At 44.9% G+C, this 24,608-nt stretch overlaps 1 long non-coding RNA gene across 1 annotated transcript; it reads right to left on the bottom strand.

Annotated features, from left to right (window-relative positions):
* Positions 1-3,238: 3,238 nt before the first annotated feature.
* Positions 3,239-24,350, bottom strand: LOC126519266 (uncharacterized). Its single transcript, XR_008610040.1, has 4 exons — positions 24,193-24,350; positions 20,794-20,897; positions 10,840-10,937; positions 3,239-3,455 (listed from the first exon to the last, which is right to left on the bottom strand). It is a non-coding gene; the product is annotated as an uncharacterized lncRNA (long non-coding RNA).
* Positions 24,351-24,608: the final 258 nt, after the last annotated feature.

Genomic DNA, 24,608 nt, shown 5'->3' with positions numbered 1-24,608 from the left:
GAATTGGGTAGTGACCGACCGAATTGTAACAGCCGTTTCCTTAATCCACCATTGCTCCGCTTACTGATTTGCTTACTGCCTATGTATATTCGGTTAGATATAGCGGGTGCGTAATGCATTCACATTGCACAGTTTCCAAATGGCTATTGATACTTGCCTAGATATAGCCATAGGCACTACATTAACCCCTCCCCCTGAAGAGCAATTTAATGGAAGGAGCGTTCACAGTTGACACAGCGGCGTCTCGAAACCCCGTTGGTGGTCTGCAGTCAGGCAGCGGGAACTGCCTCTTATTTGGGAATTGCACAGGTGAACCGGGGCCAACAGTAGCCAAGGCTGCACCCTTGTCTTACAATGTAACAATTGAATCGAATAGTCATGTACACGATTGGAACAGATAACACTTTATGCCACCATTGCTGCGCTTACATGGTTGCCATCTTTACATGAATCTTTAGATGCATTTCTTTACATGAATCGAGTATGTAGCCATATTCCCGCTACATATTTGCCAATTGGTTTTGGATACTTGGCTAAATAAAAAAATGTGAATAGATAAATTACATGGCAAAGAGAAGAAGTCATGCCACAGGATGCCACAATAAAACCAATAAAGCGACAAATATGACGTAACTGCGCTTGTGCTGCGTTCTACAGTCGTCTTTGTCCGCATTCGTGCAAATTCTTAATAATTGAAGTTAAAGTGCACGCCTAGCTAAATGTGGCGACGACCGGTAGTTGATTAAATGGCTGACTATGATGACAGTGACAATGAAAGAGAAACGTTGCTGGACAATGAGCATACTTAATTTTTATTGTTTCGTTTTTTCTCTCCAGACGCTCTGGCACCGTTGAGCGGACGACGCCCACCATTACGGAAACATACACGCTGTTCCAGTCTGCGCTGGACACAAACGCGGTAACGAGCCTGTCGGTTCTCATTTCACAGGAAGAAAGAGTTCAACACTTGCCACGCGCAAACCAATGGCCATCAACGATACCAACCTTGAAGATGCCGTTTTATAGCTAAGTGATGACGAGAGCTAAGTGCCGCGTTGCGCGTTGCTTCTAGCCGCCATTGGTGCTTCAGTTCGAAGGCTCCCTATGACTAGGGAAATGGAGAAAGCCGAGAGCCTATTTGTGCGAAAAAAGCTCGTAGTAAATTTTTATTCGCTCCTTTCCTTGTCGTATTTCCGAAAAAAAAAAAACTTAAAGTGACTTATTTACACCTCTATGTGCGTATTACTATATGGTCATGTATTACCTACCTCTTTTCTTCGGAGCGCAGTACCCTAAAAAGCAGGAGGAACTGGAGGTATGCCAAGTGTGAATTGAAATTGGCGAACAAATAAATGATGAAAATAAATTAAAATTGCACGAACATTTCGGAGCCCACGCGATGCGAAACCTGACTACGTGGTCTAACGAATGCTTCAAAACTAACGGCTATGAGTACAGTTTTGCTTACTTTTATCTTATGGAAATTGCATTCTAACTTAATACTTATATTTATAGACACGAAAGGTGACGACTTTACTGTCCTGCAATTTTTATGTTGTGCATTACACGGCTCAGAAGCTGTGCCAAAATGCAAATTCCAAATCAAGCGGATGCGCAATGTGAGACGTGAACGCAGCGATGTCACGATGATGAAGGCGATGCGTGATGCTTGTCAACGGAAGAATAGTGATGGCAAGTGTATGCACAGAAAAGCATGGCACGTATCAAGCAACATTTAGAAATTATGTACGTGTTGCAACACAATACTCCGTGTACTGCCGAGCATATTCCAAGATACACCCGCCGTGGTTGCTCAGTGGCTATGGTGTTAGGCTGCTGAGCACGAGGTCGCGGGATCGAATCCCGGCCACGGCGGCCGCATTTCGATGGGGGCGAAATGCGAAAACACCCGTGTACTTAGATTTAGGTGCACGTTAAAGAACCCCAGTTGGTCGAAATTTCCGGAGTCCCCCACTACGGCGTGCCTCATAATCAGAAAGTGGTTTTGGCACGTAAAACCCCATAATATAATATAATAATTCCAAGATACGCTAATTTCAGTACTGCCGAAATTGAATTATTGTATTTTCGTTCAGTTGCATGTCTGACAGTATGCAGTTGATAAAGTGATGTATCCGAAAAGTATTAAGTTTGGGAACAGTCTCCAAACATTAGAAGCCGTTGAATAACGAATGGAATATTGCATTATTCAGTTTGAGGAACAAATAAAGTACGATAATATTCAAATATTATACGCAACATTGCACTATATACTCAGCGCTATTCATTCCCTTTTGTTGCCTCTTCTGAGCACCTTGTCGGTGCTGACTATATTGATTAAACGCAAGCCTACCACCAACTGTCACACTAAGCACTAAACTGCTTCCAAATGCCCAACTATTTCTACCGCTACGTAGTGCGAGCGTCCCATGATTGCACCGTCATACTGTCGTTGTTGCGGCCTTAAGTTTGTTGGTACATGGTGATCACGCTGTGCTATCGTTTCGGGAAGAGAGGTGAGCATTTCTTCCCGAAACGCGGAGGAGAGTAGCATCGGTGCGCAGTGAAGGATGTCTGAGAAAGCGAGTGCATACTTGCTCGTAAAGGCGGTGTGGTACAGAACCTATACGCAGTGATAAGAGCGCAGCAGACTAGAACCGTGTCCGTTCACACGTGCGAACAAGTATTTCGAGAAACCAATTCCAACAGGAACAGTTTGGTTTGTTGCGCGGTGTCGGTGATAGAAGCTACTTTAGGGGAGGGAAATCTATTCTGTTTGAGTGCCACAGGCTTAAACTGAGTGACGCATTCTCCGGTGTATGTTTGTCAAACTTTGTCATGCTCTTCTCAGTGACAATGTCACGTTCTTCTTCTTAATGCTGATGAGGCGCATACGGGGTTGGAGTGCGCTGTCACTCAGGCAATCCTCACATCGTCGTAGGAGGACGCAACCGAATCCCTTAAGCATGCCGGCATTGCTTGACCACAGCTAACCGGGTGAATGTGAGCCAGCTCATCCATACCTGACCGTAAGTACTGGAAGATAGCGAGTGCTATCTTTCCTATGCGAGGATGCAGGCAATAGACCCAGTATCCTACAAGACATGGAGGAACTCGAGCGCCTATGCGCGAAGTCTCCTGAACTTTCAGATTCCGCAGGTTTGCCCGTATATTTCACAATTTTAGGCTTCTAGGTCCATTCTATAGGACTAAAAGACAACAACGACCAGAACAAAAGTCAATAGGAAAACGCTGTGTATATTTCGCGACAATCCTAGCTGCCATCTGGTGTTTGGTGATTGCCACAGTGGAAAGGTTATTGCTTGTTTCTTCGATGAGAGAGCAGTTACCTCCATGGGAGAAATTCAAAGAAAAGTTTCTGAAGTCAATGGAATTTGCAGATTTTGTTCCCTTATTGCGGTGGTGTGATTTCTTCTCGAATTGGTGGCAGAATTCTGAAAAGAAATCGGTAGAATAAATCAATCAAATATTTAATTATTGAATACTGGTGCTTGAAAATAGAAAAACCTGGTGCTATTAGTACTGGCGAACGTGAGAATCGGTATAACATGCATGCGCAAAACAATATACAGATATCGCTCTACGCAGGAAGCGCCCGCATGCATCGGAAGTTTGTCGAATGTTATCGATAGTTATCTCCTCTGCCTGTTGTCGCCGAACCTTGTGTAATCTTATTGTATACGCGACGCGGATTGTGCAGTACTTTCTGCAAGACACACGGGTGCCAGCGATTACTATGCAACACTCGATGACTCATGTGTAAAAGCCGACGCGCTTGACCCGCTGATCAGATTTTCGACCATCGCCGACAGTGTTCGCCGCTATCATTCTCCTTGGAGCGTATCCTGTTTCTCTGGTTCGCCCAATAAATAATTATTCTCGTCATTTGCAGTTATGCCGTTTTGATCCCGTGCGCTTAACCTTCCCTACTACGTGACATCTGGTGGAGGTGCTTCGCGTTCGTGTGCCGGACGGCCCCGACTAGCCTTGATCAAAGCCAGGACCGCGAAGAAAACACCAACGTCATCCCGAACCATTTAGGAAGCTACAGACTAAAACGCCTACCCCGCACCACTACCCTGCACCCAGAAGTCAAGTAGCAGTAACGGTCAAGAACACAGTAGCAAAACTGCGAATGGGGAAAGTAATCCTTCGTTGGGCGAACCTGTGCCCAGAAAAACAGGCTACACGCAAAAAACGATAGTGGCGATCCCACTCGACGATCGTTGATAATACGATCAACGGGCCAAGCACGTCGGCTTTTATACATGAGTCATCGAATGTTCCAGAGTAATCGCTGGTGCCCGCGTGTCGTGCAGAAAGTACTGACAACAGGCAGCGAAAGAGCCACCCATATCGTTCGAGAAATTTCCAATATGTGCGAGTGCGTCCTGTGCTGAGCGATATTGCTTAGACGGTGAAAAGCGGTCAGCGAATAAAGGTAAAGAAGTACACGGGTCAATATATATATATATATATATATATATATGGCTGAGGAAATCACGCTGGCCCCGGTAGTACCATGAACAAAAAGAGTACAACGTACGTTGATTAAGCACAGTACATTTGACTGACGTTTCGGGTGATGAACCAGCCCAAACATCAGTCAAATAACTATGCTTATTCAACGTACGTCGTCCTCTTTTTCATCATTGTATATATATATATATATATATATATATATATATATATATATATATATATATATATATATATATATATATATAATATGAATCTAGAAAGGATAACACAAACGGACAGTGGAGCTAAAGAAAGCCTCGGAGTAATTTTTTGTGGTTCCAGTTGCAGAAAATAAAGAAGGGAAATCAGTAGACGAAGGGATAACTTGTCACTGGTGAGAGGTAAACGTATAACATCCGCATTACGCGTGCGTTACACTAACAATTCTTCTACGGCACGGGTATCATTTCGTGCACTAAACTTGGTATTTACGTTTGCAAGATGTAGCCCTCGGATCGTTAGCCAGCGTCACTCAAAGCCATAGTGGACGGATATGGAACATCCTTTTTTGCGCGACGGCGTCACGTACCACGTGATCTTTACGGACACATGGCTAATAACTATCGCACCCTACTTAATTAAATGAAGGCTGGAAGAATCTAGACCCTCGCACTGAATAAAGGAGACAAGGGCAACCGAGAGGATCGATTATGTCGTCATGTGGAATGCGAGGGTTTATTAGCCACGTGCATACTCTCCTGAGATCACGTGTAAGGTGACGAAAACGGGCAAAAAAGTATGTACCACATCCACCCACCATGCCTCTTTGTGGCGCTGGCTAACACTCCTAGGGCTAGAGGTAGCAAAGTGCAAAGCACGAGTAATGCGGATGTTGTGGGTTCGGCTCCCAGCGGCGACAAGTTCTCTTTTCGTCAACTTTCATCTGCGTTTTCTTCATTATTTTCTAGATTCCAAATTGAACCACAATTAATTTCCCCGATGCTTTCCCTGGCTTCAGTGTCTGTTGGCTTCATGCTGTCATGATTAACACAATCCTGTTTTCGGTCTAGGTTCTAGGCAGCGCAGTTAGTTTTCGCAGAATTGTTATACCAACGTTATCCATTATTTCCGTAAAATGAGCGACCATATACAAACTTGAATAATAACGTTAAGTCAGCCTTCGTGCTTCTGTAGTCCAGGTTTTCTAGATGAAGCGCGAAATAAGACCGGAGCTATTTTAGCGGCGGACTGGCCTGGAGCACTGATAGCGGTTTATAGAGACAAACTTTCGGTGAACTCTGTCTACTATGTCTTTTTAGACCAGCAAGTACTGTTCGTAACGAAGGTGGAATATTCCAGCTGAGGCCAGCATAGGTATGTGTACAGCTTCAGAAATACACCGACATTTCGGAACTCCGGACAGTATATGCGGAAAGGCACCAGATATATTTTTGCGGCTCAGAAAGTTGCACATGATTCAGAAGCTTTGGGAAAATATAATGCCATGGACCGCCTTATAGAGGAACAAATGGCCTGATTTATAGCATTGTGATTTTAAAGGTGTAAGTTGAGCTATATTTCAGAGGGCTCGGCTATGGTCGCCAGGGCAGCAAAACTGGTACTTGAAAATAGGTATAAATTTATTTCAGACGCGTTCAATGAAGTCATAATTAGGTTCGTGCGTTCGACTGGAAACTACAGACGTATGCTCTAGTGTTGAAAGGCACACAGAGGAATACAGTTTCAGAAAAGCAACAGGGGAATGTAAGTCATGCGATATACGACAATGTCAAGAGCGAGAAGAACGCGTTCTTTCTTATATTTAGCTTGTGAAGAGAAACTAAGCGCTGTTGTCAAAATACACACCGAGATCTTTCATTTATGCCCCCCTGGACAGTGCAGCATCCAATAGGGTGTGTGGACATTGCGCATGGCAAGTTCCCCTCGTATAACTTATTGTTAGAACATGTCTTCTTGGAGGCCTAGGAACTCATAAACACTGTTGAAAGTGTTAAATAGATTAAGGTCATCAGCATATTGAAATAATGAAGAGTGTGGAATTGCTGACGAAGTGTCATTTGTGCACAGTACGAAGAGAAGAGGGCCAAGAATAGATGCTTGAGGAACTCCGTTAGTAACCTTATGGCTAATTGAATTCGGTCCAATAATGCCAACGCAGCACGATATATTGCATAGGTAATTTGATACCAGAGCCTTTAGGGCGAAGGTGCGTCCATTTACACGAGCTTTGTAACAAGTAGCTCAAGGCAAACAACATCAAATGCTTTACTTCATCATCATCATCAGCGTGGTTACGCCCACTGCAGGGCAAAGGCCTCTCCCATACTTCTTCAACAACCCCGGCCATGTACTAATTGTGGCCATGCCGTCCCTGCAAACTTCTTAATCTCATCCGCCCACCTTACTTTCTGCCGCCCCCTGCTACGCTTCCCTTCCCTTGGGATCCAGTCCGTAACCCTTAATGACCATGGTTTATCTTCCCTCCTCATTACATGTCCTGCCCATGCCCATTTCTTTTTCTTGATTTCAACTAAGATGTCATTAACTCGCGTTTGTTCCCTCACCCAATCTGCTCTTTTCTTATCCCTTAACGTTACACCTATCATTCTTCTTTCCATAGCTCGTTGCGTCGTCCTGGTGCAGCGGTGGCGTAGAGGTAGAACACCCGCCTCGCGTGCAAGAGGTCCGTGGTTCGAATCCCGGTGCCGCCAAATTTTCCAAAGGATTAAAAAAAAACCGCGTGTTGAAAAAATTGCACAAACAGGCCTGGAGTGTGGCCTGATTCCGGTGACCAGAACCGGTAACGCGCACTCCCCTCACCAGAGCAGGATTGGCCACCCTTGTGCAGTACTTAACCACAACCTCCTATATGAAGACAACAATCCAATGCTTTACTTAGGTCAAAGTAAACAGCGTCTCATTAGCCACTAATGTTTACTACACTGGAAGTATACATCAGAAATGTGGCAAAATTCATTGTTTTGTGACGCCCTGATACTAATCTATGCTCTTTATCTGTTACCGTGCTCTTAGCACTAGCAGAAAGCAGGAAATGTATTACCGATTGAAAACACATTTGAGGCAATGCAGGGGATAGATATAGGCTGGTAGTTAGTAAGGGCACGTCTAGCACCCGATTTTTGTACAGGCACAGACACTACCCTTGCTAATTTCCAAGGGCTAGGAAACGTACTAGAATTAGCGGAACTGTTAAATATGCTTGCGAGAACAGGGACAAGTGTGGTTTCGTACATCTCAAGGATTTCTGGAGGGATTCCATCACCGCTAAAAGAAAGGGGATGCTTTAGGTGCTTAATAGACTTGAAAACAAGTTCTTCATTGAGTGATATACGTACACACAGTACCCAGCTTAGAATTAAGGCTACTTGAGGTAGCTGCATCTTTTACATTTAACACAGAACAGAAATGTTCAGCGAAGGCACCAGCAGTGTTCGAGACAACATTGCCTGTTTCATCAACAAGTCTACATTTTCAGCACTCCTTTTAGTAGAGGGACCACGCAGGTAGCTCCAGAAATATCTTTATGTGGGTGTCATGCTGGATTCAACACGCTGAATGTGGTCGTAGTGATCATTCTTACAAGAAGTTTGCAAAAAGAACGACAGCTCCTAAATTCAAGTTGTCGCTTATGTTGGCCTGTTTGCCCGCTTTGCGCAATCAATCTTTCAGTTTCATTGCTGTTCTGAGTTCTTTGGAAAAGTAATGAGAAAACGTTCCCCTTTTCAGCTATTTTGCAGGAATGAATATGCGAATGTAATCATCAATGACTTTGGGAAGTAAATTACCCTTTCATCAACGTAATATGTCCCAGTACGAACCACCAGTCAGTGTTTTTAAGGTAACGATGCAAACCAACGTAGTCTCAAAGAGAAATGTTGAAGCTGCTCTTGTCGTCACCGTAACGGGTGCAGCGTTTCTGAGCCACCAGGGTTAAAGAAACTATTAAAGGAGGGTGGAACTTTAGCGTAACCAGATGAAGGTTACCAGAAGCAGAAGCAGCGATGGCGTCCTGTACGCTGCGCATTTTGAATTTTACCCTATCGCCAACAGCTCATGGGACGAAATATTAGATCCAATTGGAGGCTATGGACGAAGACAGCGTAATGAACGTGGTCAACATTGATGGCGACATTAGTGTTGCGCGAAATGCTGCTGATGCCCTTCCGCAATGCTGAGTACTACAGCTTTATTACATCACATTTCATACGTGCAGCGCGGCTTAGCTAGTTCTTTACGGGAGACCAAGTCTGGCGCTACTTCGTACAATACAAGTTTTGCGCGTAGATTGTTAGCTGGCAAGCATTCCATGCCTGCATGTCTCTCTCATCTGTACTCTACAAAACTACAATTTTGTTAAGCTTACGCGCGTTTTGTGCTTTCTGTACATGCGTGCAGCATATGTAAAGAAACGCCCGCACAGATGTGTCCGCGGAGCAAGCATTTTGCGCCATGTGCGCTTCGGTTGAACCTTTACTTGAACTTCCTTTATTGCACCCGGCATTGGTAAAAACACATTTAGGTTGCCCCACCCGAAATTTCAGTTGTGAAACTTCCAAATGTAAGTTGACCCACGTTCAAATTTAAGTTTGGCCCACCCCCATATTTCAAGTCGGCCCACTCCCAAATTTAGGTCAGCCTACGCAAAATTCCAGTTCGCGAGCCCCCAAATTTAGTTGGCCAACCCCGAAACTTCAATTTGGCCAACCCAAAGAATTAGGTTAGCGCACCCCAAAATTACATTTGGCACACTCCCAACCCCAAATTTCATGTTGGCCCACCCCTACACTTAAGTTGACCTCCATCCAAATTTCAAGTTGTCCCACCTCCAAATTTAGGTTGTCGCACCCCCAATTTTCATTGGCCTATCCCCAAAATCAGGGTGATCTTAACGCAAACTTCATGTTGGCCCATTCCCAATATAAGTTGGCTCCAAATTTCAATTTGACCAAAATAAAGATTTCAAGTTCGCCCTCCACCAAATATCAGCAGGCCCACCCATACTATAAACTTTCCACGTATTGTCTATGAAGCCCTATCTATCCCTACGGGTATATTATCAAATTTTTAAATGTTCCTTATGTCTTATAAAGCTACCAATCATCTACATTTACACTATAATAATGATTTATTATCTCCGCCAATTACGCTTTCTTTAAGCAAGTACAAGGCAATACACTTTTCTAGTGACGGAGCTGTGGTACTCGCCAAGAATGCTTACGCCTCAATATAGCAAGACCGACGTTTGGCCGGGGCACTGCCTGCCGGATGGTCGCTGAACAAGGTCGCCATCACGTCTGGCCGCAGCCTAAGCTTTTCCCCGAGCAGACGCAAATAGTCGTTGTAGCTACCCGGCTTGAAATGTTGCGAGAACGAAACAAAAGCGTCAGATGAGCGCCAGTCCTTGCTGCCCACATTCATATTCAAAGCTTAACGATTGACGGGCTCCTTGGGGAACATGGAGCGCGATTGAAGATCGTTCGGAACGCGCGTTCGGTTACAACGCGCGCGATTGGCCTAGGACGCGGAGAGGTCGTCAGCCGCTGGGCGGGGCCAAGTTTTTGACAACGTCCAGAATGACGACGCACCCCTGACAATCATCTTCAAACCGAGCACGTCGTCTGCTAGGAGCAGAACGCGACGAGGTGTTTGAACCTCGAGCGGTCTATATATGCGCTCGTTACGAGACCGGCTTCGCATGTCGCGTCTTGTGCATTGTATTAAATCCAAACCGTGGCTGCGCTACGGAATCGCACGTTCGGATCTTGTGATGGGATTAGCGCATTCCATCTGAGAACCCCCTGACGGTACCGGTCCACTACCAGTCGGTGCGGTAATTTGCGACTCAAATTCTTTGCTTCAAAGTATCGCAAAATGAAGAAAAAAAGAAACTTTACACCGCTCTACCTAAATTTCACATTCGGGAGTATCGTAATCATCGGACAACTATTCTTTGTTTGTACCTTTTTGCTCCATAATACACAAAACAACAGCTTTGCCACCAGATCTACGTATGACAACCGGATACATACCGTGGTGTTTATTCTTTTTAATGGCATATGGCTGTGATAAGTGTTATCATATTTTGCTGGCTGCAGCACTAGTCTGAAGCAGTAGCGATATTTCTTAAAATTCGAAAAGAACTAACAATATTTTGGCTCGCCTTACATTTCACCTTGTTCTAGAGAGTAACTGTGATAGAGACTGCACACTACACGGTGGGCGTGCTTTGAGGTATACCGAATGTGTTGGCGGCAAGACACGCTCGGATTACTTGGCAATCATTAGGTGGCGCATAAATGAAATGATCATGCTTACTTCTTCTGCAGAAGGCATCAGCCTAAGACGTCGCCACAGTGGGAATAAGAGATTGGACGTCAATTTGTGCATTTCCACATCGGAAAGATTGGTGCCACCTGCAGGAGCGAGGAATGAACAGTTTTTAGTAGGTGACGTATAAGTTCCATCGAAAAAGTGGATGACTTTATTTAGGACATATTGCAGTGTGAACCAGTGCTTTGGTGAAGCGCTTAGCCCTTTATTGACGGCACATATATATACCACTGTACCCCTCCCCCCTAACCCAAATGCTTATTTTCTACCTAAATGTGCAAAATAGGTCGAGAATAAGCATAGCCCACTAACTGAAAAAATATATATATTTTGCGCATGACCACCGTAATGTCAGAAATGTTTATTTCTGCCTTGATGTCTTGGCATCTGTACAGCACAAAATCCCCAAACTACTTCGTCCTTGTGGTCTAGCCCTAAATTGACTGTGACTATATTATGCCCGTCATGCCCGTCTGTCGTGTCGAGGGAGCATTCACTTCGTCATGCTACCAAATGTAGTAGCTTTTACTGAATGCTCCTGTACTTTGAGCTACGGGCAAAAGGAAAGGTACTCAATAATGAATGTTGACAGCGAAAATCAAGAAGAGTGCTTAAGCATAGCCTAAAAGAATAAAAATCCTAATTACATGTCTGCCGGAACTATGATGTGTTTTCTCGGGTGATATATTACAGCATAGAGGTATGCCACGATATTGCCAAGCGATGATCCCGGTAACGTCCGAGGGCACATGCGAAGGCGAAGTGCTCGTAGAGTGCGACGCCTCCCTCCTACTTACCCTCGGAATCAGCCTGGATCGAGGAATCGTTGAAGTTAGGGATGGCCAAGCTGATGTCTTGACCACTAACTTCGGAAAATAACACCGACACCTCTACCGTGACACAAGCGCGTGTCACTATGATATCCAAATTGCAGCAAACGTGTAAATACACTCTTAAAAAAAGGGAGCAAGAAAGGAGGAACCAGCCGTTTTCCTCCTTCAGGCCGGCGTTCCTTCCTTCTTCACACGCACTTCACATATCGCGCCCTCTTGCGGCAATCAAAAGAGGAGGAACGTTTCTCGCTTGCGTACGTATCTTGCGTCGCCGCAGCCGGTGACCTGAACATCGGCTACAATAACTTCCTTTCGACGGAAAGTAATGCTCAGTAGCATAGACTGAGGTCTAAACCTCAGGTTATGACAAGCGACCACCAGTGTCAAACCTCTAGCTAGAACGGGAGCTGCGATACGAGAATAGTTCAACTCGAAAGTAGCGCCCGGCTGATGACGCACAGCGAGACAAACCCGTACTCGGGCATCTCGGTCTAGATGCCGCAGATATTAACCAGTGCTTCTCGTTTGGATGCGTGAAATTATGATGAGGAGAAGGTTAAGCTACATCAAATGTATGCATTTGTGATCGTTTTGAAGCGCCATCCGCGACGTCTTGGAAGCGAAAGCAAAATACGGTTGCTGGCGCCGTCGGCCCGTGGCAGCGCGGTGTGAGCGCATCACCAGCGCAAGCGACGGTTTCCCCTGCCTCCAGACCAGGGAGACGCTTGAGCGCACCATGCAACCAGATTATACAGTTGTATATCCAGCATCACTTGCGAACCGGTTCGTCTGCCTCTCCGCCTGCCAGCGGAGGCTTCTCCGTGATGCATAGCGTGGCGCGCCGGACACTAGCGAGACAGGAAGCACCGACCAATAACAGAAGAAATAGAAAGGTGGGGTGCAAGCATACGTGCAAACGAATGTATCCAGAAAATAAATTTGAAAATAACTTCTTCAAGTTGCCGACTTCTGCGTTGCAGCTTTGCACATCAGACTGTCTGCGTCGGTAAAGAAACGGAGACACTCTCGAAGATAACATGCAGAGGGAGAATTGAAACTACAAAGTAAGAAAAGCCTTATGATAGGCACGAGGGTACGGGGCAAACGGGTGTGCCCAGACATGAACGGGAAACCAAGCTAATGGGACACACATGGTGACGGCAGCGTTGTGCACTGTGTCGAGTGCTGGGATTTGAGAAAGTTGCAGGGCATTGTTGAACTCGAACGTCGGTACGAAGCAAAACTACCCTGTCTCTAGCAAAAAGCACGGCTAGCACGGCGCAGACGCAGTTTTGCGGGGGAGGCGCTCGGATAGAGACGGCGTACTCCTAAGTCGGAGCTATTCTTCCCGGTCACTTGTGTGACTTTTACGCTTCAGCCGCTGTATTTACCCTGTGGAGATAGTAATTGCCTAGCAGAATATATCGCAACAATCTTCATTACCACGACTATCCTAAACATATAACAGACAGCAGCAGTTAACCTTCTGATATCCTCAATGGTGAGCGGGGCCAGTCACGCCAATCGCGGTGAGCATTGTGTGGTTCTAGTGTGCAGTAGTATCCTGAGATCACAGCGCGTAACATTTATCCTAGCCTCCTTGGATGCTATGCCAGCACTTACAGTCCACCCTCCTCAAACCACTATATTCTTACAAATTGCACGCAGCTGCTTGGCGTGTAGCACCGAACAACGTCCTCGACGTAGCCAAATACTTTTGGTCTGTGGACAGGAAGAGAAAACATGATTTCGAAGGCTTGCTCGAAAGCGTTGGTTTGAGCGTTCCGGTCAGATTCATCCGTGTACTATATGCCCGGCCTCTAGCCCGGCCGCCGGCAACCGCCGGAACAGCGTGCGCCGGCTCGCACGTACCTGCTTTGCATCGGCGTACGGACGGCGCGGTTAGCAGATTGTTTGCCATTTATGTATCAAATTAGACGAGATAACGTTGAACCGATATCAACAGAATGCATTTTATAAATGTCAGCGATTCTTGAAGCGCCATGTGCTACGGCTGCGAAGTGAAAGGCTTAGATCGCCTTCGCCACCGTGTTGATAATTGAAAGTCGTTAGGCAAAAGCATTCAACATAGTGCGGCTTTAGATTTACAGGTATGTGTGGATTTGCAATGCCTATAGATCAGGTGACTATACCCAAACAAGTATTCTGTCGAAATTTATTGGTGAAATACGCATAACAGGGAGTCACTCACTGGCACTACAATGCCGGTCGAAACATCATGGCTGTATAAGATGGTTCCAAGATGCAAGAATGGGGGCAGTTCGAGCAGTGTTTGTGTATGTACCATGCCTTTGTGTGTTTTGGTTGATGTGTTGTTATAGTATGCGCGAAACACTGCGTATAACTCCGCTGTGCACAGTACGTCTGTGACAGTGTTGCTCTGTCGTAACCGTGCAGTAAGAACATGCAAAATACAGTGCTGTTTTTTTAAATATTTTCTTCAACTTTTCGCACAATCTGCCGGGCCATGCAGTAACTATGCGGTTTAACAAACGAGAACCGGTGTATTCAGCATGGTATGGCCGATGGCAACTAGGCGGTTTAGAAGTTTGAAGCCTCTGCGGGTGCCGCTAAGCGTAATGTTTAGATAGCACTTCGAGAGACACATAGAGGTGTGGTGTGAGATTTTGTGGCGAATGCACATGCTTTTCAAGGCTGCGTGGAGGCGACGAAATGATAAGTTTTCTGTGCATGCTTTGAGCGTTCTTCTGTTTCTGATCCGGATATTTTTTTTAGCCTTTAAGTATTAAGTCGGTAGTTTTTCTTTTTCTTTTTTTTTGTCTCTCTCCTTTTTCGTGTGCGCGGGTGTGTTTAAGCCCATTTGGTTTTGCAGCATAGTCAGAGCATCCTATCGCGCTACGTCCTTCAACACGTGCAACCGGGTGGGACGTTAAGCCTTTTTAACGTTTAAATACTAGCTTGGAAGCGGCAAGACTAACAGATATTAGTGGTTTTACTGTGTGTGCTTTGGTATCGGCCATATTGCTTTGGTAGGAAAGTGAAAGCGTGACCGCGTCGTTGAACACGTGCGAAAACGTGCCACACCTCAAGTCTGTGCGGATTGATTGCTTTTAAAACATTGGTGAGAATTACTTTGCGACATTTTAAGGATTTACATCCTGTGCGTATCCGTTTTCCGTAGAAGGCACGTGTTCTGCATTATTACAGTATTATATTGTTAAGTATTTTGTTGCATTAGAAAAAGCCGTGCAATACATGGCAAAAAAGCCGGGAAAGCGTGCAGTGTGCGGGGTGTCCCTTACGGCAGATGAGGCAATGGATGAGAATGGAGAGGGAATCCAGTCAATCGGCACACACTGTTATGTCGATGCTAGGCTGAAGTAAATGGAGCCTTTCCAGGAAGAGCTTGTGAATGAGGTTGAAGAGCTCAAAAATGAGCTAAATAGGGAGCGTGATGCTTGGAAGGTAGTGGTAGAAAGACTTCAAGCCGCAGAGGAAATGCTGAACAGGGCCGCCATTGTGAACGAGAACGGTCGTGACAGAGGAACGCAGTCTCTCGACGTAACAGGAGAGGGAGCGTAAGCAAAGCACGTGGAATGCGTGCAGCGTGCGGAGGTGGTAGCTGGAAAAAGCGGCACCTACATTAAGGCCGCTACACACAAGAAGCAGGAGCGCCGGGGTCAGTGCCACTTGTCGAGTCTGAATCACGTGGAAAAGGACGAAGGCCTTCAGGAAGAGGTTGGACAGAGCGAAATGGTGATTATCACAGACGACTCAAACATGGCTAAGTTCAGAAGCAATTGTAGAGGGGGTGAAAGGCCATACAAGAGCGGCGGTAGGGACATTTCCAGGGCGGACAATGGCTTCTGTCATGGAGCGAGCAAAAGCAAAGCTCGTGGAACATGCCTACGTGCGCAACCTTGTCATAGTAGCAGGTGTGCTAACTGACGTCCTAGACAGAAAAGGGACAGGACTAGCCCAGCGCTTGGCGAAGGCGGTGGACGTGTTGCATGAACTATCCCCTCAGGTGCATATCGTGGTGTGCACAGTGCCGAAAGTGCCTGTACGTGACAGTCACGTACAAAGACATGTAGTAGCTGCTACCGAGGCGATATGGAAAATGAGCCAATAGAAAGGTTTCGAGGTTGTCGAAGTAAACAGGGAAATGAGAAGATGTAGTGGTGTTGAACGAGACGGGATCCACTTCAATTACAGGCTCGGAAGAAAACTGCACTGGCGACTTGCGGGTCGCACTGTTGCTTTATTGGGGGGCCCACAGGCGCTCCGGAAATCAGAGTAGGTAGTAATGAAAAAGGTCCCCTAAGGAACCTCAGAATAGCATCGCAGTCAATAACGTAAAAAGAGGAAAGCAAGAAAGACAGCTCGCCATGCAATAGGGTACATAAACATGCAGGGCAGCAAAAGAAATGAAAAGTGGGCAAAGATCGAGGAGCACTTAAATTGAGTACAAATAGGGGTGTATGCGGTTACAGAAACGCACCTTGTAGACTCGGCAGAGCCGCCAGTTATAGATAATTACGTTTGGGAAGGGTACAACAGAACTAAGTCGGAAAGAAAGGGAGGGGGAGTCGGAATGCCCATTCATCAGAGAGTGAAATGGAAAAGAGCAAATCCAAAATGTCAAGAGCGTCTTTGGTTGTCACGTACATTGAGTGGAAATAAAACTTGGCTGGTCGTTACGTATCTGTGGGCCGGAAATAATGGCACAGTGAACAATGAAGAGCTAGTGGAATGCATAAGTGCTGATATTAAGGGTTTCGGGAATGATGCCGAAAATATCCAATTAGGTGACATGACTGTGCACATGCACGATTTAGATGGCTATACCGACCAAAACGGGAAGTCGATGCTTGATCTTTGTGACCAACATAACCTCGTTATCGTGAATACTGGACCTAAGTGGGAAGGGAAGATCACGTGGGAAGGTGGAAACCGACAATCAACATTGACTACTCTCGGATGACAGAAGGAATTCATAAGCTGAGAGAAATGGTCATTGAAGAGGAAGGGTATAGTAGCATAGGGCGTGACCATAAACGCATTACTTTGAAGATGGGATATCTGATATGGAAAGAAATGCAAGGAGTGCCGAGTGGCCATTCCAAATTGGAACGCTGAAGAAATAACAAGTATATTCACTAGAGTGGAGGAAGAACTTGTCAAATAGCGAAGTAAGAAGTGGGACTATAGGGAGCTGTGTAATAACGACAGAAATACGGAAAAAGAAACAACATGTTCGTTGGAAAGAAAAAAAAACAATCCGGAAAGCTGGTGAAATAGGGAGATAGGAGAAGCCATCGATGAAGGAAAGAAAGCATCCCGAGGGCACAGGCAGGCAAAGAAGACGAAGTGCTCGCAGGATGAATTAGCCAGTAAATGGGAAATATACCGGGAGAAAAAGTGTGTGGTTCAAATACTGGTAGAAGCAAAGATAAACGGTGAAAGTGAACATTGGTCGTCAGAAATACGTGAGAAAAAGAAGGCCGTACCTAGAATATCTTGTAACCACATAAAATGATTAGGCAGGAAGTGAACCACAACACAACAATACATACTTGACGAAGATGTGAACAAACTGGAAGGAGAAACGGCATTAAATTACAGCCAAAAAGTAACAGCTGAATCTTTGCAAGGCAATGACGAGGTTGTATTTCAAGAAAAAAAGAAAAGAGCATGCAAGAGAACCGGATGGAAAAGGAGCTGGTAGTGACAAATTTCAACTGGAAGAATGTCGAAGAGAAAATTCCTAAGCGCATAGCCACAGGACCAGACGAGGTTCCCGTTGGGCTGGCTAATGAACTTGGAGCTAAACGTAAGGAATCTGAAGCATAACTGCGAGTCGGCCTAGTTGGAACAGGATTGGAACAGGAAAGAACACCATTGCTCACCGTGTCTTAGTAGCACCGTAATTTGGTATAGACATATGAATCAAACCGCGAGAGAAAATGTGGAAGCGCGCTGAATTGAAAAACAAAAGGAAAAATGCATCTCCTATCCTTCTGTTTCATTGCCGGACAAAAAAAATTCGCTGTTGTCATCACACCTATAGCGTATTTTCATCGTAAGTGCTTGTTACATGCGCCTTGATGTTTTTATGTTGACCGGGTGGCTTTCGTCCACGGCATTTGATCTTAAGAGTTATATGCGCTATAGGCGTGCTCTGTTTGACTAGATCGCGCACATCTGTGGGTATTTAAGCAGGAAGTTCTTCGAAAATAAAACCAGTTGTTAGAAAGCGCTCGTTCTTGTGTTGCTCCTCTTCTTTGTCCCTATCTGTTAGCGCTCAAGAAGTTTTTAAATAATGAGTAAGGAAGCTCTGGTGAAACCCGTGAAAAAACTTGAAAAGATGGACGAGTACCAGACAGTTGGCAACAAAGTAGAATCGGTTCAATTTATAAAGGTAAGGGCGAAAAAGAAATCACACGTATAGCCCGACGGCCGTTACATCTTACATCGGTAACATAAAGGCTAGTAACGCAGACAATCAAATTAAAGCTGCAAGCATGGGCAGAGAACAATGGCATTTTAGGAGAATTTCAGAACGGCTTCAGCATAGGTAGGCGTTTCGATGATAGCTTGTTTGTTCTTATTCAGTGTATTGAATGATCAAGAGTAGAAAGCATACAGTTGTATGTGGCCTTTTCAGACTATACAGGAGCGTATGACAACGTAAACCACAATATTTCGCCGGATATTCTGGAATGGAAAGGCTTAGGTGGCGATTGTCTACAGCTTTTTTAGAAAGCTTTACCTAGAAAATACCGTTTGCGTTGAATGGGAAGGGATGAGGAGCAAGGAGAAAGTTGATATAAACAAGCGGCTGAGGCAGGGGTGCCCTTTATCTCCACTGCTGTTTATGATGTACATGATGAGGATGGAGTGGGAGTTGGAAGTAATATGGGGTTTAATCTTTCATACGAACAGGCGGGTACAGTAGTAGAGCAGCAGCATCCAGGTTTACTTTATGCGGACGACATTGTGTTGCTAGCTAACAAGCAAAGTGATATGCAACGTCTAGCTAATATGTCTGGTCAGGAAATCGAGAATTAAGGTTTGAAATTTAGAGTTAAAAACTCAGATGTTATGGTATTCAACGAAAACAGTGTTCAGATAGCGACAATACAGGGCCAGGAAATACTTAGGGTATGAGAATATAAATACCTTGTTATATAGATAAACGAAGGCAATAGATATATGGAAATATAAAAAAATAGCAGTAAAGGGGAAGAGAAATGCAGCAATAATGAAGTACAGAGTGCTACAAGGGTGCAATAGGTACGAGGTGCTCCGAGGTATGTGGGAAGGTGTAATGGTTCGAGGACTGACTTTTGAAAATGTGGTTGTTTGCTTGAAATTAAAGGTACAATCGGGGCTCGATTGGAACCAACCGTCAGTGGGACGCCTCGCATTCGGAGCTCACGGGAAGACTACAAATGAAGCTGTGCAGCGTTATATGCGCTGGACTAGTTTTGAAGTGAGGGAAGCTCACTGTAAAATGATAATGAAGAACGACTGAGGAATATGGAAGAAATTAAATGGGCTCGCAGAGTGTTGAGGTATCTGTACAGGTGAAATATTGATTCACAGTGGAGCAAAAGAATTACAAAGCTTACCAGCAAGTATGCGGCCTGTAGGGTGGGCCACACAGCAACAGAGAAGGTCAAGCGGAAAGTCAGAAAGGGTGGAATATTCTCATGAGCGGCGGAAATGGAAAAGAAGCCTGCCATGAGTAACGAGTTAAGAGGAAAAAACGAAATCACAAAAGAAACATTTTATGATAAGTCAAAGGAAAGCTCATTACATTTCGAAGTGATATGAGGATGCCTTAAAACACGGACCAATATAGCGATCTATAAGAAGGAAGAAGAAGCATGTTCTTCCTACGGTAAAGCTAGTGAAACTATGCAGCATGTTTTATGAATGTGAAGACATCTGCATAGCGCTCGATTTAGGCACCACTGGCCTCCTTGAAGCCCTTGGGTTCAGTGAGAGCATAGGAAAAGTGAACATGTCCGCAACAGAGATTAGGAAGAGGCGATTGGAAGACTTGTGGATGAAAAGTAGGGAAATGACAAGAAACGGATACCTACGAAAGCGAAGTTCACAATAGGGGGACAGAAAATTTGGTTGTGGGAGTTCAAAGTGTTTGTTTTTTTATTTTTTATTTTTATCCTAGGTAGGCGATTAGACAGTATAATAGAAAGAGCTTCGGGGCGCAACCCACCACCCGTTCAAAAGGGGGCGCTTATCACATCCATCCATCCATCCATCCATCCATCCATCCATCCATCCATCCATCCATCCATCCATCCATCCATCCATCCATCCATCCATCCATCCATCCATCCATCCATCCATTCACATAAGCGAGTCTGTGTGTGAGGGATTGACATATGGATCTCCTTATGTTTACAAAAGTTCAACGTCGCGATCTTCTAGCAATATCTTTTTCGATGGCATTCCCTTTCGCGCTTCAACAGTGGTTAGAGCGGCTCGCCGCCCGCATTATCAACATGCTCAGCCGGCCGTGAACAGTGGGTGATAGAAGTGGTAGTCGAGCGGAAGGCATCGCTACAAGATGGTGTCGTAGTTGCACCTTGTTCCTTGTATGCGCCAAAGAAAACAAGATTGTTTCTCTCTTGTTTTTGCAAATATCAGTAACGCTCATGACGCTTACATCGTTTTACACTGCGAACTAGCACAATTCGTAGACCCAGTCGGATCCATCACTTCGCTTCGTTGCCAGGTGTCGGCCATGTTGGTTTCGAAGAGGGAGAAAGGGTTGCTCCCATGCATGAGGGAGGACAATTGCTCGATTTTTATACAAACGTATTGGACATCGCCGTTTCTCCCTCAATGGAGCAAGGGTCGCTCCTTTTTTTCTTAATACATGGTCGCAACGGCCAGAACAAAGCTGCTAACTTGGTTTCCTAAAATCAGTACGAAACAGCGGACTTACCAGCACTACGTAAAGAAGCACGCTGGCTGTAATTTTTACGCACTTGTACAGGTGTATTACTTCGCGAAATATAGCGAATGATAATACAATTATAATTATATAACGAACGAAATATAATGAATAACAAAAAAATCGCATATATACCCAAACAAATACTTATGGCAAGTCCTCCGACGTATGTGACAACTGTGCTGAACAGACTACTCCAATAAGGTGAAATACGGAAAAGTGTAAACGTGCCGATGGACCTGTGAAAAGAAAGAAAAATGTCAGGTTCACAGTGCGTGATACATAAATTTTCCTAAAGCCGCGCGAAGAAGTAAACGGGGTATCGACTTTCAACGCTACTCACTCATGGAGCTGGGGAGTGACAAATTGTTGTACCGTATTTACGGACATCTTTAATCGCATAAGGATTTAGCGGGATTTGTGTATTTACTTACTTGATCTAATGATCCAGAAAGCTTGTGAATCAGAGTAAAACATTGGAGTAAAAACGCATAATGCCACTGGCTGCGACATTTTCGTTTCTTGAACAACGGTAGAGACACATTGCCTGGATGACACTACGTAAAGTTCAGTGCTCATGGTCGCCTTTCTCCTGAGAGACCCACTCCAAGCACTGTTTTACTTACAACATTTGAGCTTACGCACACACACACACACACGTAGACATACACACACAGACAGACACACACAAAGACTAGGACGCTTTATTTGCCTAGTTTTGTTACAAAAGAAACCCAAACGAGAAACACAAAGCTGCACAACAGCCTCTTGACGGCGTTTCTAAGACTTGACTTGGTAGTTATTATAGCTCACTCGGTTCATATAATGCAAACTTACTTAACAATTCACAGTTTTTAGCCGATTCCCACGTATATATTTGTTCATAACCGCAAGGACATAGAAACCCTTTTCTTGCTTCTCTCTTCCCACTCATAAAAACATTTCGCTCATGTATGCGAGCGAGTTCTTACCGACTATTCAATATTGACACGTTTGTTTATTCTGATACGCGTTTTTTAGCCAAAACGGTATTATAAGATATTGTTACATTCAGAGAAAAGAGGACGTAGTGTTTTTTTTCGTTTTACTTAAGAGCTCCAATGCTTAGCTACACCTTCCTGCTGCAACATTAAGGCGAGAGCCTCAAGTGGCTTGTGGGTTGAAAAATCCGTTGTCAACTGTCACCGAAACCTGACCGTGCGGCGTAATGGCACCAAAATTGATTGTGCCACACACGACCATTCATGGGAGTGCAACACTCGACCTTTCGTCAAGTCAAAATTCAATATCACTAAAATTGATGGTGCCACCATTGATGGCCGAACCCACTACCAGTGGGAGGAGTCGAACCCATGATCATTGGTGTTAATGAAGGCGAACTTAATTTAGGCATTCTCAATCGAAAGAGCGTTAATAAATGCACTCGAACCCAAAACATTTGGTGGCAGTCGAAACCACGACCGTTACTTTGAGTCGACCCCACGACTTATGATGTTAATTAGGGCGAAGTACTTTCAGGGAAAGGTAATTAAGATGAAGTTGATGAAGCCACCCGAACGGCGGTCTTTGTTGGGAGTCGAACTCCTCATCTTTGGTGAGAGGTACCAACGACCTTTAAATTTTGCTGCATTTTCCGGTTCCTGAAGCATATAATGCTTTCGCATTAAAATAAGTAGAGAGAACAATAAATAGGAAGTAATAACGCATTCTCATGAGAATGTCAACTAATTTAATGAATGTCTCGTGAGCGCGCAGCCTTTCGCTTTCATTCTCTTGAGCGTATGCTAAGGTAACTGTCGACTCTTGTGCAACCAAATAAATTTCACAGGCCTATCATTCTTGACTCTCTGATATCTTATGCCAAGTATCAGACTGCTGTGGACTTAATAATTACATGAAACGCCTCGAATATTTCTCAAAAGCGATGATGTAAGAATTATTTCTCCTTAACCTTTGCAGTCAGAGCAAACACCGATACAGGCCGAAAATTTGTCTTCTCTTGATTTTCAAGTTTGAATAACTCCCTTTCTGAAGCATGTTGTACATTTTAAGGAAGTACACCAGTTCATGACATGGCCGTTATGTAAGTTTTTCTTGCCCGAGTGCCAGTGATAAGCGAAAGAGCATCATAGCTAGTTATTGAAAACTTCTAACAATGTTAAATATTGGTGTGCGATTATTCGGCAAGATATTTAAACCAAAGCAATATGCTTATAAATCCTTGGTGAAGGAAATACGCATAAGCTATAATATATGTACGCTAATGATAAATGAGCTCTGATGATAAGACTGTTGTCGTGTGGCGCCAACATATCACTACTGCTCGAGCAGGGCCAAGAGGTCACCTACGTTAGAGGCTACCACAAGGAGGCTTCCGCAAGGAGGGTGGAGCTGCCGGCAGGCTGTTCTGAGGTCTATACTATTTCTGATATATTACGCCTCTATACAAAACGTCTTTGGAAAAAGGAAGTGTGGCTATCTGTCTTTCAAAGTGACTCGGAAAGAATAAAAGAAGAGAAGGCTGCAGGCAACGTGAGATTATAAATGTGAATATCCACTGCGCGTGGAAGTCCAAAAGCGTGCCTAATAAGTAAAATCTCAACCAGTTCCTGTACATTGCGTGCTTTGCCGCGCTTTGGGTCATAAAAACAGAGAATATTATTTCGGTGCTCTACGCGGGATAGAAAAAAAGCTGTTAAGCGATGGGTGCACTGTGAAAGAAAGCCGCTGTTTCATAATGAGTACCTGGCTTTACAGATAAAAGAGTTGGTTAAGTTTATCAAATATTTCTTAATCACTTATTGCCTTAGCTATCGTTAGCAGTTCGAAATTGTCGGCTTTGATGTCATCGACGCTCCTTATGTCGTTCTTGTTCTCGCAGTTGAGAAAGCGAAGCGTCGCGCCAGCGCTTGTCATTTTAGGTCAACCAGTCAGTCAGAACAAAAATATCACAATTAAAATATCAATTTCAAATGCCACTCTGTGAATGTTTTGTCTAACTTAGCGGGGAGACTATTTCCGATATATAGGCACATATGCGCACGTGTGAACGCCGATGCGTACAGACACATACACACGTACGTAATTGAACTTAATTGAATTTTAGTGTTTTAACTTTCCAAAAACACGACTTGACTATGAGGCACACCATACTGGGGGGAATCCGGATTAACTCTGACCAGCAGGGGGTCTCTGTAGATGGGACGCGGGCGTTTTTTCATCTCGCCCCCATTGAAATGCCGCTGCCGCGGCGCGGATTTGATCCCGCGACCACGTTCTTAGCAGCGCAACTCCATAACCGCTAAACCGCCGCGCAGGTGCTATGCGCGCGCGCGCGTGCAACACATGCACACGCACATGCACACGCACACACACGCACACACACGCACGCACGCACGCACGCACGCACGCACGCACGCACGCACGCAGACATGCGTACATACACAGAGAAAGACGACCTCGTAAACTGCGTGCAGAGAACTTGCAAATAAATGCTGTTTGGCTGCTAGCGACGATGAATTCGCTGTCACATACCTTACTGAATGTGTTGGCAAAGTAATATTCAGGCTTCCCGACGTGGTCGTCACATTGTCTCCGCAGAAGTGCAAGCTTACTGGCATCCGCTCCTCCCGAACACGAGAATTTATCCGAAGAGACATGTGCACCAATTGGTAGACGACCATGAGCAGAGTAGTCGCACCAGCACCCTACGGCAAAGATGAAATATACCTTTAGGCAGTGAAGCTCTTCGTGTCACTGAGGGGCTATAAAATAGCGTAGTGCTTGTGGCAGCTAGAGCCCGAGAGCAGGATGATGCGTACTAATCGGAGGGCGAGTTTATCTTTGAGATGTTTTTGTTCTTGACCAAATAGGCAGTGACTAAATCCGTAGCAAGTGGCGCTCCGAAATAATTGAACATGCAGACAATGCAGCATGCGCGAGTGTCCTGT

Source organism: Dermacentor andersoni, chromosome 10 (assembly GCF_023375885.2).
Source record: "Dermacentor andersoni chromosome 10, qqDerAnde1_hic_scaffold, whole genome shotgun sequence".
NCBI lineage: Eukaryota > Metazoa > Arthropoda > Arachnida > Ixodida > Ixodidae > Dermacentor > Dermacentor andersoni.
Note: the sequence above shows the minus strand (reverse complement) of the source record. Positions and strands in the feature narration are given on the sequence as shown.